Source organism: Atractosteus spatula, chromosome 1 (genome assembly GCF_055471065.1).
Source record: "Atractosteus spatula isolate fAtrSpa1 chromosome 1, fAtrSpa1.hap1, whole genome shotgun sequence".
In the NCBI taxonomy this organism is placed as follows: domain Eukaryota; kingdom Metazoa; phylum Chordata; class Actinopteri; order Semionotiformes; family Lepisosteidae; genus Atractosteus; species Atractosteus spatula.
Window position 1 is genome coordinate 59,787,085 of NC_142706.1, and position 13,747 is coordinate 59,800,831.

A 13,747-nucleotide genomic window follows, 5' to 3' on the forward strand; every position below is an offset into this window, starting at 1 on the left:
TGAGTGAATGAATGAGGGAGTGGTTGGGTTTTTTCTAAGTAGGGTAATGCATTAAATTGAGCTGGTTCTGGCTCTGCATCAGCTAAAACAGCTTGGCAACTCACTGTCCTACATTAAAGTAATCGATCTGGGATTGACTGCCTTTACGCCACAGCCACACACACAAGCACACAACATACACACAGTCACACAACTCACACACACACAGCCAAACAACATACACACACACTAGCCCACAACATACACTCGTGTGATCACAAGTCACACACACAGGCACACAACATACACACACACGGGCATAAGGATGCACTGACACACAATGTACTGCACACACACGGGTGTGCATACACATCCATACACATGGGTGCACACATATCCACACACATGGACACACACACAGACGCACTCATGTTGACTCACACCCATTCACACATAACTACACACATGGACACACACATCCATACTCACATCCTCACACATAGACACACACAGGGGCACACACACACAGACTCACATAGGGGCACACACACACACGGGTACACACACAGACACACACACACACACACACACACGGACACACACGGACACACAGGGGCACACACACACGGGTACACACACACGGGTACACACACTGACACACACAGGGGCACACACACACACAGACACACACACACACAGACTCACACACAGGGCCACACACACAGGGGTACACACACAGACACACAGACTCACACAGGGGCACACACACACATGGGTACACACACAGACACATACAGGGGTACGGACACACACACACAGACACACGGACACACACACACAGGGGCGCACACTCACACAGAGGTAAACACACGGACACAGGGGCACACACACAGGGGCACACAGGGGCACACACACACAGTTGGAGAGCAGTGTGGTCCTGCTGCAGGCAGGGGAGTGAGATCAGTGGAGCAGTCTCTCTGGCATGACAACACCTCCACATGCCTGCGCACACACTGCCTTCCCTCTGGGGCTGCAGTACAGATCCGCACGGACCGCCTTCCACAGCCACCCTGCTGACGGAACGTCATCGGAAAGAGTTTCGGAGTGGAAACGAAGCCGGGAGGCCGGGAGGAATATTTTTAGAATTTCCTCAAAACCATTTTGTGTAACACTAATAAAAGGCTGACAGTTTGGAGGTGGTGAAGTGAAGCAGCTGGAGTCTGGAGCCCTGGTCTCGACCCGCGGTGTCAGAGCTCTCTGGGGGTCAGGGCTGCTGCGGAGATTTCTGCTCTTCCAGAAAAATGCACTGCAAGAAAACCCAAGCTGAACAGAGTAGAGTGACACCCAGTTTCTAAAAGTGTTCTGCATCTGTATTTCTCTGCCTGTCTGTCTGCCTGTCTGCCTGCCTATTCATCCGTCTCTGATTCTCTCCATCTGCCTGTCTGTCTGCCTGTCTGTCTGCCTATTCATCCGTCTCTGATTCTCTCCACATGCCTGTCAGTCTGCCTGCCTGTCACCGTGAAGCCCACAGCCGGGCAGGTGCAGCTGCTCTGGTCCTACAGTACATCACAGAGAATCCGAGCTTCTCCTGAGCTCAGATTGCGGTTTATCCTCTTCCCCAGAAAATCCAGGAGCCACACCACGGGAAAGACTGGGTTTCTGGCGGACGCAGTCCAGGCTGAACCATTAGTACTGTGACAAACCTGAGCACCGAAACTGACCCCCCCCCCCAGTGAGCCGGATCACTCCAGTGCCCAGATTACAGCTCGTACAGAAGGGGTGGTTAAAAAAGCTCAAGTCAGGAACCAAGGTCAGCCGTACTTAGGAAATGGACAACGGCCACACTTCAGGTCTGAAGGCTGCCAATGCAGAAGCCCACAGCTGGACAGTTACTCAATCATACATGCAAAACCTGTGTCTTACCTTACTGAGAGGCGAACCAGTGTCTGGAGACACTCCAGCCCTGTCTAACAGGACACGGCCAGGAGGGGAGACTGGAAAATCTCAACTCTCTGCTCTCAATAAACAACTTCCCTTCCTCCTTCTGCCTCTTCCCTCTCTCCTCCTGTTCACCCCCTGGGGAGTCCATCAACCTGTCGCCTTAGCTGTGAGCGCGGAGCTCGGAGTCTCTCTCTCGCTAATTCGCTGGGCTCTTCCTGTTGTCCTCTCTGTCTCCCTCCTGCCGTCACGCTTTTCACCAGCTGAGAATGGATGGGGAGGAACATGCAAGCTCCACACAGACAAGTGCCCCGGGATGGAATCGAACGCATGACCCAGGCTGTGTTCCACCCCACTGTGCCGCCTCCAGCTCACCCTTTAAAGAATATGAGATATATAGAATGTGTTTAAAGAAAAATACTGTATGTGCTGCTGTACTACTGTAGGTAGATCCTCAGTGATCTGAGGCCAATGGGTGATACGTTTCAATAGTGCACGTCCCCAGAATCTAGCTGCAAGCTTTTCACACGTGCCAAAACATGGGAGCACATCCGTCACACCCTTTATCAACGCCAGAAATCAACTTTTCCAAGGAAAACTAGTACAGAAATTCTCTATTCTGTTCTCAACTCTTGCAGAGTCACTGTATGAGCTCTGTGCTGCAGATCAGCAGCTCCCTGTATTCTGCCTCTAACCAGACAGCGGTTCTCTAATCTCTCCAGCCAGACTGAGCACAGAGGACCCGCTGGAGAGCGGAGTGCTCTCTGACAGGCTTCGAACAGCTGATGTGATGTAATCCACCCGTGCACTGCGCACTCAGGGAAACAGGCACCTTTAATTCAATTCCAAATACTTTATTCATTCCTAAGGGGCAGTTTAAGAAGCATTTTAGTTCCTCCATTTGGCTTCTGTCAAGCAGGAGTCATGATGAAGTCACTAGTTTAGTTACTGCTTTTTTTGGATTTGTGACTTATATTTTCCATCCAATACTTATAAATTAACAGACTACGAAAACACAGATGATTTACTCAACCTTCCATTGCCTCCATCCTTATAGGCTCCACCCCAAGACCATCTAGATGGGGCAGTAGGGCTCTTCTTGTTTGTAACCTTACAGACTTCACCCTATATCGACTCTACCTCCTGCTGTCTCCACCTTTTATCATCTTCATCAACCCCACCCCCTCTGACTTCACCCTTCATCAACCTCACCTCCCTCTGACTCCACCCTTCATCAGCCCCACCCCCTCTGACTCCACCTTAATCAGCCCCACCCCCTCTGATTCCACCTTTCATCAGCCACACCCCCTCTAATTCCACCCTTTATCAGCCCCACCCCCACTGACTCCAACCTTTATCAGCCCCACCCCCTCTGACTCCACCCTTCATCAGCCCCACCCCCTCTGATTCCACCTTTTATCAGCCCCACCCCCACTGACTCCAACCTTTATCAGCCCCACCCCCTCTGACTCCACCCTTTATCAACCCCACCCCCTCTGACTCCACCCTTCATCAGCCCCACCCCCTCTGATTCCACCTTTTATCAGCCCCACCCCCTCTGACTTCACCCTTTATCAGCCCCACCTCCTCTGACTCCACCCTCCATCAACCCCACCTCCTGCTGATATAAGCCCATATAGACCCCACCCATGCATTAGGATCTCTTCCATTGGCTACACCTCTACATGATTCCAACCAATCCCCCTCTCTGTTAGTGATCAGCCAAACAGATACTTCCCTCCTGGGAGTTCCTGGCCACAAGCAGTCAAGTGGCCCAGCCCAGACTGGAGCTAACTATGTCCTTCTGGCTGTCCAGTGCACCAAGTGGAGCATCTACCTCTACCTTCATTCTCAACTGTAATCCTACTTTCAGCCCAATTTTTAAGATCTAAGCTGTATATGTTGTGGGTTTTTCTTTCTTATGGGCGCTTGAGAAGGATGCAATGAGAGAGACTGGCATCTTCAGGAGACAGGGTGCAGAGGCCGATGTAGTTCAGCACCCACCTCCCCCTCTCTCTTCCTCAACAATGTCTCTCCCTGGTTTGGTCACCTCTGCTGGACACTTACTGTGCTCTCGATCTGACAGCTCACTCAGGAACGCGACTGCATGCCTCATAATTGTATGAGAGTAATGATTCTTTAACCCCCCCCCACCATCACCACCACCATGCTCTCCATCCTACACTAGTTTAAAACATTTTCTCTAATTAAAAACGCACAAAGTGCACTTGTGCTGCCAGGGAGCCCTAACATCACTTAGCTACTGATTCATCAGAGTGCGTCGGGAGAATCGATTTTCCATTTCCTGCTGAGAGGTAACATCTGTCTGCCTGCAGCGCTTGCCTAGCAACTTCACAGCAAGGCCTTGGCTCAGGAGAAACACACTGGTTTATATGGGGTCGTCATGTAAGACTTAAAACTCCTGCCGTTCTCTGTAAAAACTGAAATCTTTACACTTGGAATCTGGATATAATTAATTAATTACATGTCTCATTTCAGTCACACTAACACAGTGACGCTCCAAAGCACAACTGCCTCTCTCCTGTCACTATCATAGACAGTAATAACTGAATTCACACACACATAGTCTGTACACACTTGACTGCTGTAGACGCTGTCAGTGTCACTGCTGTCTTTCTCCTGTCACTATCAGTGCTGAATTCACACACACACACCTGACTGCTGTAGACGCTGTCAGTGTCACTGCTGTCTCTCTCCAGTCACTATCAGTGCTGAATTCACACACACACACCTGACTGCTGTAGACGCTGTCAGTGTCACTGCTGCCTCTCTCCTGTCACTATCAGTGCTGAATTCACACACACACACCTGACTGCTGTAGACACTGTCAGTGTCACTGCTGTCTCTCTCCTGTCACTATCAGTGCTGAATTCACACACACACACCTGACTGCTGTAGACACTGTCAGTGTCACTGCTGTCTCTCTCCAGTCACTATCAGTGCTGAATTCACACACACACACCTGACTGCTGTAGGCACTGTCAGTGTCACTGCTGTCTCTCTCCTGTCACTATCAGTGCTGAATTCACACACACACACCTGACTGACTGCTGTAGACACTGTCAGTGTCACTGCTGTCTCTCTCCAGTCACTATCAGTGCTGAATTCACACACACACACCTGACTGCTGTAGACACTGTCAGTGTCACTGCTGTCTCTCTCCTGTCACTATCAGTGCTGAATTCACACACACACACCTGACTGCTGTAGACACTGTCAGTGTCACTGCTGTCTCTCTCCTGTCACTATCAGTGCTGAATTCACACACACACACCTGACTGCTGTAGACACTGTCAGTGTCACTGCTGTCTCTCTCCAGTCACTATCAGTGCGAATTCACACACAGATACTCTGTACACACCTGACTGCTGTAGACACTGTCAGTGTCACTGCTGTCTCTCTCCTGTCACTATCAGTGCTGAATTCACACACACACACCTGACTGCTGTAGACACTGTCAGTGTCACTGCTGTCTCTCTCCTGTCACTATCAGTGCTGAATTTACACACACACACTCTGTACACACCTGACTGCCGTAGACACCCTTTCCTAACGTTCCCCCTTAATCCACCAGGAGCAGCAGTTTCTCTCTCCTGCGCTGCTGTGCACTGAGGCTTTGGTGCAAAGAGCTCAGAGATCCTTTTGTGATTTGGAATGAAAGGCACTTTTCAGATGCAGTTTACCGGCTCAGTATTTACAGTACCTCTTTATGTTGCTTTAACCATGAATCTTTCCTCATTCCTCCAGCACTGAAATCCCCCAGCCTGAGGTCACTGATTCTCTTCCCTCCTGTCTTTTTCAGCTCTGAGAGCTCCCCCCACCACCACCACCGACCGTGCGCTCAGCGTCACCTGCCACATGCTCCTGACAGCCTGCTCTGCCGGCCGCTCTTGGAATAAAGGAGTCCTGTCATGGGCAGACCTCGCCAGGGGGGCGGCTGGCACGCTGCTCGTGCCACTATCTCTGACAGCGCGCGGAACGGTGCAGATAGTTACAGTACAGTGACAGTGCCCGCGCTGCCATTGCCAGTGCTGTGGGGCGCCAGACTAAGGCTCTCAGCCATCCGCGCAGTTCCATGGTAAAAGCATGGTAAAGAACCCGCGGCAGGGGAAGGGCAGGGCAGAGGGATGGGAAAACTGCCTCAGCCGGTTTACCGTGGTGAATTTCGCAACGTGCCGCTCAGGCGTCTGGCTGTGGTGCCACGTGTGGGCATCACACCTGGCGCTACCTGTGGCATCTGCAGCTCCCAGTCCAGCCCGCCGACAAGCTGAGAGAGACAGGGAGAGGATGCAGAGGGAGAGGAGCAGAGAGAGAAAGGGGAGAGGAGCAGAGAGAGAGGAGAGGGAGAGGAGCAGGGAGAAGGGGGAGAGGAGCGGAGAGGTAAGGGGAGAAGGGCAGAGAGACGTTGGGGTAGAAGAGTAGAGAGAGGAGAGAGAGAAGCAGAGAGAGGAGAGAGTGAGAGGAGCAGAGACAGAGGGATGTGGAGAGGTGTAGAGAGATGAGAGGGAGAGGAGCAGACAGAGGCAGACTCTCAGTCTGAGGAACGGTAATGGTTTCTGTGATGTCTCTAAATGTCATGTTGATTGTTTCTGCTTTGGAAGCACTGTAATTCTTCAGTCATGCCCACGAAGCCCCGTGAACCTGAAGAGAAATTTCGATTGGACAGGGGAGCAGAGAGAGGAGGGAGAGGAGGGAGAGTGGGGGAGAGAGGAGTCCCTGCTGCCTCTCCGACAGCCCGGAGAAGACTCTGCTCCAGGGAGCCTGACTCACTCCTGCTGCGCACTCCCTCCTCACTCATCTGATCAATAATTCACGGCCCCGGCCGAGGTCCCCCGCCCGCGGTAACTGGAGAGGCCTCCGCGCCGCGCCAGTGCGGTTACCGCGGCCGAGATCTCGCCCGTGTCTTCCAGGCCGACGACGGGACTGCGCCTGTGCCAGGAGTGGCAGCTGTGGCAGCAGAGGGCTTCTATCGCAAGGAGACACGACGCTTGTTCACCTCCAGAAAAGGGGAAAGCAGACGAGCTGCACGTGCTAAGTGCATGAATAAGTAATACTACAGTCACGTGATGTCATGGAACTTGTGCACAGGTCAGGCAGAAACAGCAGCTACGCAGCACTAATTACTGTGCACATCTCTGAACGTGGGAGTGCCTGTGTATCGCTGTGTGAGTGTGAGAGTGTGTGTTAATGTGTTTGTGTCTGGGCGTGTGAGTGTGTGTTAGTGTGATTGTGTGTGTCTGGGTGTGTGAGTCTGCACTAGTGTGTCTGGGTGTGTGAGTCTGTGTTAGTGTGATTGTGTGTGTCTGGGTGTGTGAGTCTGCGTTAGTGTGATTGTGTGTCTGGGTGTGTGAGTCTGCACTAGTGTGTCTGGGTGTGTGAGTCTGTGTTAGTGTGATTGTGTGTGTGAGAGTGTGTGTTGGTGTGATTGTGTGTCTGGGTGTGTGAGTCTGCGTTAGTGTGATTGTGTGTGTCTGGGTGTGTGAGTCTGTGTTAGTGTGATTGTGTGTGTGAGTCTGCGTTAGTGTGATTGTGTGTGTCTGGGTGTGTGAGTCTGCGTTAGTGTGATTGTGTGTGTCTGGGTGTGTGAATCTGTGTTAGTGTGATCGTGTTTTTCTGGGTATGTGAAAGTGTGTTAGTGTGATTAGTGTGAGTCTGTGTCAGTGTGATCGTGTGTGTCTGTGTGTTCGAATCTGAGTGTGTGAATTATAATTAATATAGGGATACAATCTGATAAAATCCCACAGAGACCACAGCTCCTGACATTCAGATGCTGAACATTTCAGAGAGTCTGGAGCGGTGAGTACTGACATTATGAGAGTCCATGGGAATTTGTTTTCCCAAAGACAGGAAGACAAAAGCGTGTGTATGTGTGTACTGCACAAGCACTGTGAGAATAGAGATCTGCAGCTCTACACATTGCACACATGCGCAGGTAGACAGACATCTACACCTCTTACACACGCACACAAAGTTACACAAGAACTGAGAAGCATATGACAGGCACACAGACACAAGTCCACATACTGTACTTGTGCACTGCACAGGTGCACACTGGCACCGCAGACAAACACACGCGCAGAAAAACAGATGTATGTACCCGTTACAAATGCACATAGAGCTACACAAGAACACACTGGCACTGCAGATAGGCATCCCACGGGCACAACAGACACACACAATCACTAGAAAACTGAGAGAGCCCCCTCCTTGAATTTGAATACAGACAGCCCTGGAGAACCAGCACATTTAAATATGCTAATCCCACCCCAGAATAGTTTCCATCCCATCACATGACCAGCTGTGCTCTCCAGTATTAAACTTCAAAGACACAGACACTATCTGACGCAGACAGGCAGTGAGAGGGACGGGAAACACAGAAGGAGCAGACAGAAGCAGTGAAAGGGGATGGGAGACACAGAGGGAGTAGACAAGCAGTAAGAGTGATAGGAGACACAGAGAGAGCAGACAGAAGCAGTGAGATTAATGGGAGACACAGAGAGAGCAGACAGGAGGTGAGAGGGATGGGAGACACAGAGGGAGCAGACAGAAGCAGTGAGAGTAATGGGACACAGAGAGAAGAGACAGGAGGTGAGAAGGATGGGAGACACAGGAAGAGCAGACAGAAGCAGTGACAGTAATGGGAGACACAGAGAGCAGACAGGTGGTGAGAAGGATGGGAGACACAGGAAGAGCAGACAGGTGGTGAGAGGGACGGGAGACACAGGAAAAGCAGACAAAAGCAGTGAGAGTAATGGGATATCTTGCTGAGAAGGGGGAGCGAGAAGAGGTGGTGAGAGGTGAGGGGCAGAGCACAGAAAGAGAGAGGGTGAGAGAGAAGGATTAGGGAGAAAGAGAGCTCTGATCTTCTGAATTTAAGCTCAGTGCTATCGGATAATATTTTGGCCAAGCCGATGTGACTGTGCCACGGCAGCAAAGTCGTTTGTAGGCCTGAGCTTCAAGGAGAGACAGGTGGGAGAGAGGGAGAGGCTGTACGTGCCACTTGGACACCACAGAGAGTCTGTTTTCGGGGCAGCCTGAGTGCACACCACAGCCCTGAGCATCTCTTGTGTTCAGTGCCCCTGATGTTGCTCCACATCCTGCAAAGGGCAGGCTGTCGCTGTGCAGGGCAGTGCTACGCCCACGGGCCCGCTCACAGACTCCAGAGATTAGTGCCCGCTGCCACAGCCCTTACCCCAGAGGGACAGGGCCAGTGGTCAGGGGGGGTCGGTTTCTCACCTGTCTGCACTGGTCTTTCTCAGGCTCCCCACATGCCCTGCTTACACCACACTCTTACTGCCCCACGCTGCGAAGAGCAGAGCAGAGGTCACGAACGAGGGGCCAGCTGGCGCTCCTATCCACAGGCTGCCAGCAGCGAGGCGAGCCGAGACTGTTGCGCACCCCTGTCCTGAAGGATCATGGGCCATCACCCACAGGAGCGCCTGGCCTTGTTACCCTGGTTTTATTCCCTGTCCCTGTTCCGGATCCCGCTCCAGATTTTAACCTTGTTTGTCTCGTCTCGGATGGAGCTCCCGGTTCCTGGACTCTGGACTGCACCCCAGATTCCCCCTAGGACTGTTTGGACTCGTTTGCCTTCGCCAGGCCCCCCCCCGAGCACCGGATCACTGTCATCACACCCCCCTGTCTGTCAACCCGTCCTGATCCTGTTGTACCTTTCCCTGATGTCCTTCTCCACTAACTTCCGGATTATACCGTCTGCATAGGGTCCTGAACTACGCTTCACGGGAGCCTGGACCGGCCCTGTGTGTAAAGAGGTACTGTACCCCCCATCCTCAGTCTTAAATGCTCACCCCTTAGCCTCCACGGGTGTCCTGTGGCTCACACTCCTTTGGGCTCAATTAGGATTTCGGACCCTCAGCCCTTCAGTCAGCTTCCCTGACTGACTGCCTGGGAGTTCCTGGTAGACGTGTGCTGGCAGAGGGGACATCCGTGCATCACCTGATGGGGGGGCACCCCTGGTGGGGACACCATTGAGCTGTCAGAGTGGGGGGGGACCCCTGGACAGGGACACCAGTGAGCTATCCGAGTGAGGGGTCAGTGTGTCTGCAGGGTGTCCAGTCCTGGTCCTGGGGGGGGTCAGTGTGTCTGCAGGGTGTCCAGTCCTGGTCCTGGGGGGTCAGTGTGTCTGCAGGGTGTCCTGTCCTGGTCCTGGGGGGGTCAGTGTGTCTGCAGGGTGTCCAGTCCTGGTCCTGGGGGGTCAGTGTGTCTGCAGGGTGTCCTGTCCTGGTCCTGGGGGGGTCAGTGTGTCTGCAGGGTGTTCAGTCCTGGTCCTGGGGGGGTCAGTGTGTCTGCAGGGTGTCCTGTCCTGGTCCTGGGGGGGTCAGTGTGTCTGCAGGGTGTTCAGTCCTGGTCCTGGGGGTCAGTGTGTCTGCAGGGTGTCCAGTCCTGGTCCTGGGGGGTCAGTGTGTCTGCAGGGTGTCCAGTCCTGGTCCTGGGGGGGTCAGTGTGTCTGCAGGGTGTCCAGTCCTGGTCCTGGGGGGGGTCAGTGTGTCTGCAGGGTGTTGTCCAGTCCTGGTCCTGGGGGGTCAGTGTCTCTGCAGGGTGTTGTCCAGTCCTGGTCCCGGGGGGTCAGTGTGTCTGCAGGGTGTCCAGTCCTGGTCCCGGGGGGTCAGTGTGTCTGCAGGGTGTCCAGTCCTGGTCCTGGGGGGGGTCAGTGTGTCTGCAGGGTGTCCAGTCCTGGTCCTGGGGGGGGTTAGTTAAGCCAATAATGAGCTGATTGAGGTCACTGTAAACCCAGCTGAGCTGTAAACCTGGTCAACACTCCAGTCCAGACATCCAGACAGGACAACCCTTGATTTATATTATTCGCTGCCCCCTTGTCCAGAATACTTCTTTTCTCATCTAACAGTCGTTTAAAAACCTGAAAGTACCACAATCCAGCTGCTCGAACCCAGGGCCACACCTGTACTCTCAGCCGCCCATCTCCTGCGATATAATTGATTTACGTGTGATAAGTACAGTACCATACATTAAACTACACATACTGTACTCTGCCGGAGACATCTGCTCTGTCTGCTGAGCTGTTATTGACCTCTTCAAAGTAAAGTACAGACGTTCTGCTGAATTAACGCAGTTCAGACAAGAAAATGTCTAATGTATGGTCAGAATGTCTTGACAAAATGTATGGTCACTGGCATTGTTAAGCGCCTTGGGGCAACCATGTTGTGAAAGGCGCTATATAAAAATAAATTGAATTGAATTGAATAATGTTATGAAGCCGTAATAATAATTTAAAAATCACCATATTCCCAACAACAAATGGATCAGAATAAAAAAACACGAGAAAACAGTTCTCTGTATATTCATAACAATGCTAATCATTAGAAATCGCCCGGGGCAGCTCGCGCAGGTTTGAAAAGTAACGGATCTCCGTGTCGGGTGCCAGCACGGCTCGCTCGCAGGGCTTTCCTGCGCGAGGGGCTGCGCGTGCTGTCCTTCCCTCACCGAGGAAGACATCGACCAACTCCTCTCTCCCCCTGCGCACCCCGGTGGGATCGGTTATGTAATCGGTAATGACCCGTTACTGATCACCGGAACTGGTCTGCCTGCCCCGACTTCGCACCCTGCCCGGCCAGGCCGGCGGGAGACAAGCCGTCCCCGAGGTTTGAGCTTGAGGTTGAGCGATGTCTCTTCAAGGTCACCGAGGAAGACGACTGAGGGGGAGACCGGCTACCGGCTCCAGTCGGGGGACTGGGCCGACTGGAACAGCAACGTGTCCGAATTCTAAGCCGAGATAACCCAGAGGGTCGGCTTTCGGAGTTCTTTTCACCTTAATTCCTCACATTCCGAGTTTTGTCTCGGCACACCGATAATGACCCACAGTAATGCGTACGTTCCCACTGAATGCGGTAGGCCTGATGAAAAAGAGAAACGATCTTTACAGAGAACCGACGCGGGGCAGAACGAAAAACAGACAAACTGCCGGAACACCCCAACCCCGGTATCGATCCCCACCGCAGTCACCTTTCCCCTCAGCGCGAGGGGGGCAAGGTCTACAGAGCCGCTGCTGCACGTGCCGCTTGTCAGCGCGCGCCGGCAAATAAATAACACCGCACGCGCGCACGCACGCACGCAGACACACACACACATACAAACAGCATGTATGCAAATCTGTCGCTCTCGCGCAATTGTCTTCACCGGCGAAAGGCGAAGGAGGTCGTGCGTATGAGCAACGTACGTGCCTCTCCAGTACAAACAAATCTTATTCCTTTCCAAACGGGAAAGTGCTACTATGAGTGCCCGTCAGGCGGCTTGCCAAACGCGCGCCGCAGGACAGCGCCTGCCCCCTGTCCGTGCGGACAGACTCCACAGGCGGCGCCTCGGAGCCCGTCCGCTACAGGCAGGGAGGGGAGGACAGACAGCCTGTCCAGCGCCGCAGGTCTGTGGTCGCGCAGTCCCGACGCCCCCAACTGCCCTGCTGGATCGCGCTTTACCTGGTAGCTCAAGATGCACTCGGGGTCGGTGCTTCCCGCAGGCATGTCTCCCGGCTTCTCCGGACCGCTGTCGAAGGCGCTTTAACCTGTCGAGGACGTGAAACGCAGAAGAGCTTGTCGGTCGTTATCCGGCATCTATCGGCGGCGGGGTGGGTTAAAACAGCGCTGCGGCCAGAACGCATCCAGTCGCCCGCGCCCGCTCCCTGCCTCGCTCGCTCCCTCTCTCTCCGGTGTGTGCGCGCGCTGCGCTCCATCCCTCCGAGGCTCGAGCCGGGGCGGCTGCCCGAGCATCACGGCGCCGCCAGCCAATGGGAGCGCAGGGATCCGCTCTCGCGCAGCATCGCTGTTGCTAAAGTGAGGAGACACTGAGGGGGACAGCGTCCTGCGCAATTGTGATTTATTTTCTTCCAGGCTAACAGCCCAAATTAACGCTTTTTATATTTCCTTCATAGGATTCTTAAATATTGGTGCGCTGAAGCTAAAACCGTACCTCGGTAGATGTAGGTGTCTCTTTTAGCAGCGCTGTAAAAGAAGCGTTTACTCTCTCAAGATATCTGAGACACTGTGTGGTCACTTTGTCCACAAGTGACTGGGCGAGGACTGCTCTTAGGTGAAAAACAATAAATTATCTAATGACGCTTTATAAAATCAAAAATGTTATGCATCTCTTTAATCCCCTTAATTTCTTATTTACAGCTTTGTCTCGCTGTCACCCCTAACATCCCTAACAGGACCCCGAATTCTTATGTGACTATCGATACCACAGGGCTAACCTGGGGACTAATCTAACTACCAGCAGTCCAGGCTGACCCGCAGGCCAGACCCAGAACCGGCTCTCTAACCCGGAGCTCAGACCCGCGGGCCTGCCCCCTCAGCCAGAGACGGGCAGCGCCAGTCCTGCAGGACCCAGACCTGCCATCACAGGAGAGGTGGCCCTGTCATGCCCGTCATCCCGCCAGTGAAGCAATGGAGATCCGGGGCAGACCGGACCCCCGGCGCCCTGCAGCCAGCTGAGGCCATGAACCCGGGTCCTGACACAGCCCACACCAGTCTTCACGCGAACCAGCAGGGCTCACGGGTCACGCCTCCCCTGCAGATCAAGGACAGGCTGCAGGCTGTCCAGTGAAGCGATCCGAGTGGGGAGCTGCGTCAGCCTGCGGGGGCAGCAGGGGAAGGAGTCAAGTTTCTTCTTGTTTCTCTTCTTCTCTTTCAGCACGGAATAAACCTTCACTTGTTCCTTTGCAATTAAGCAATTGACAAGTTCCATTAAGTAATTAAGGGCTCAGCTGCAGGGAGGCTGGGAATCTTCTGGACTGGGGCTGGGGGGGTACAACCCCGGTTGAGAGAGCAGGTTTTTT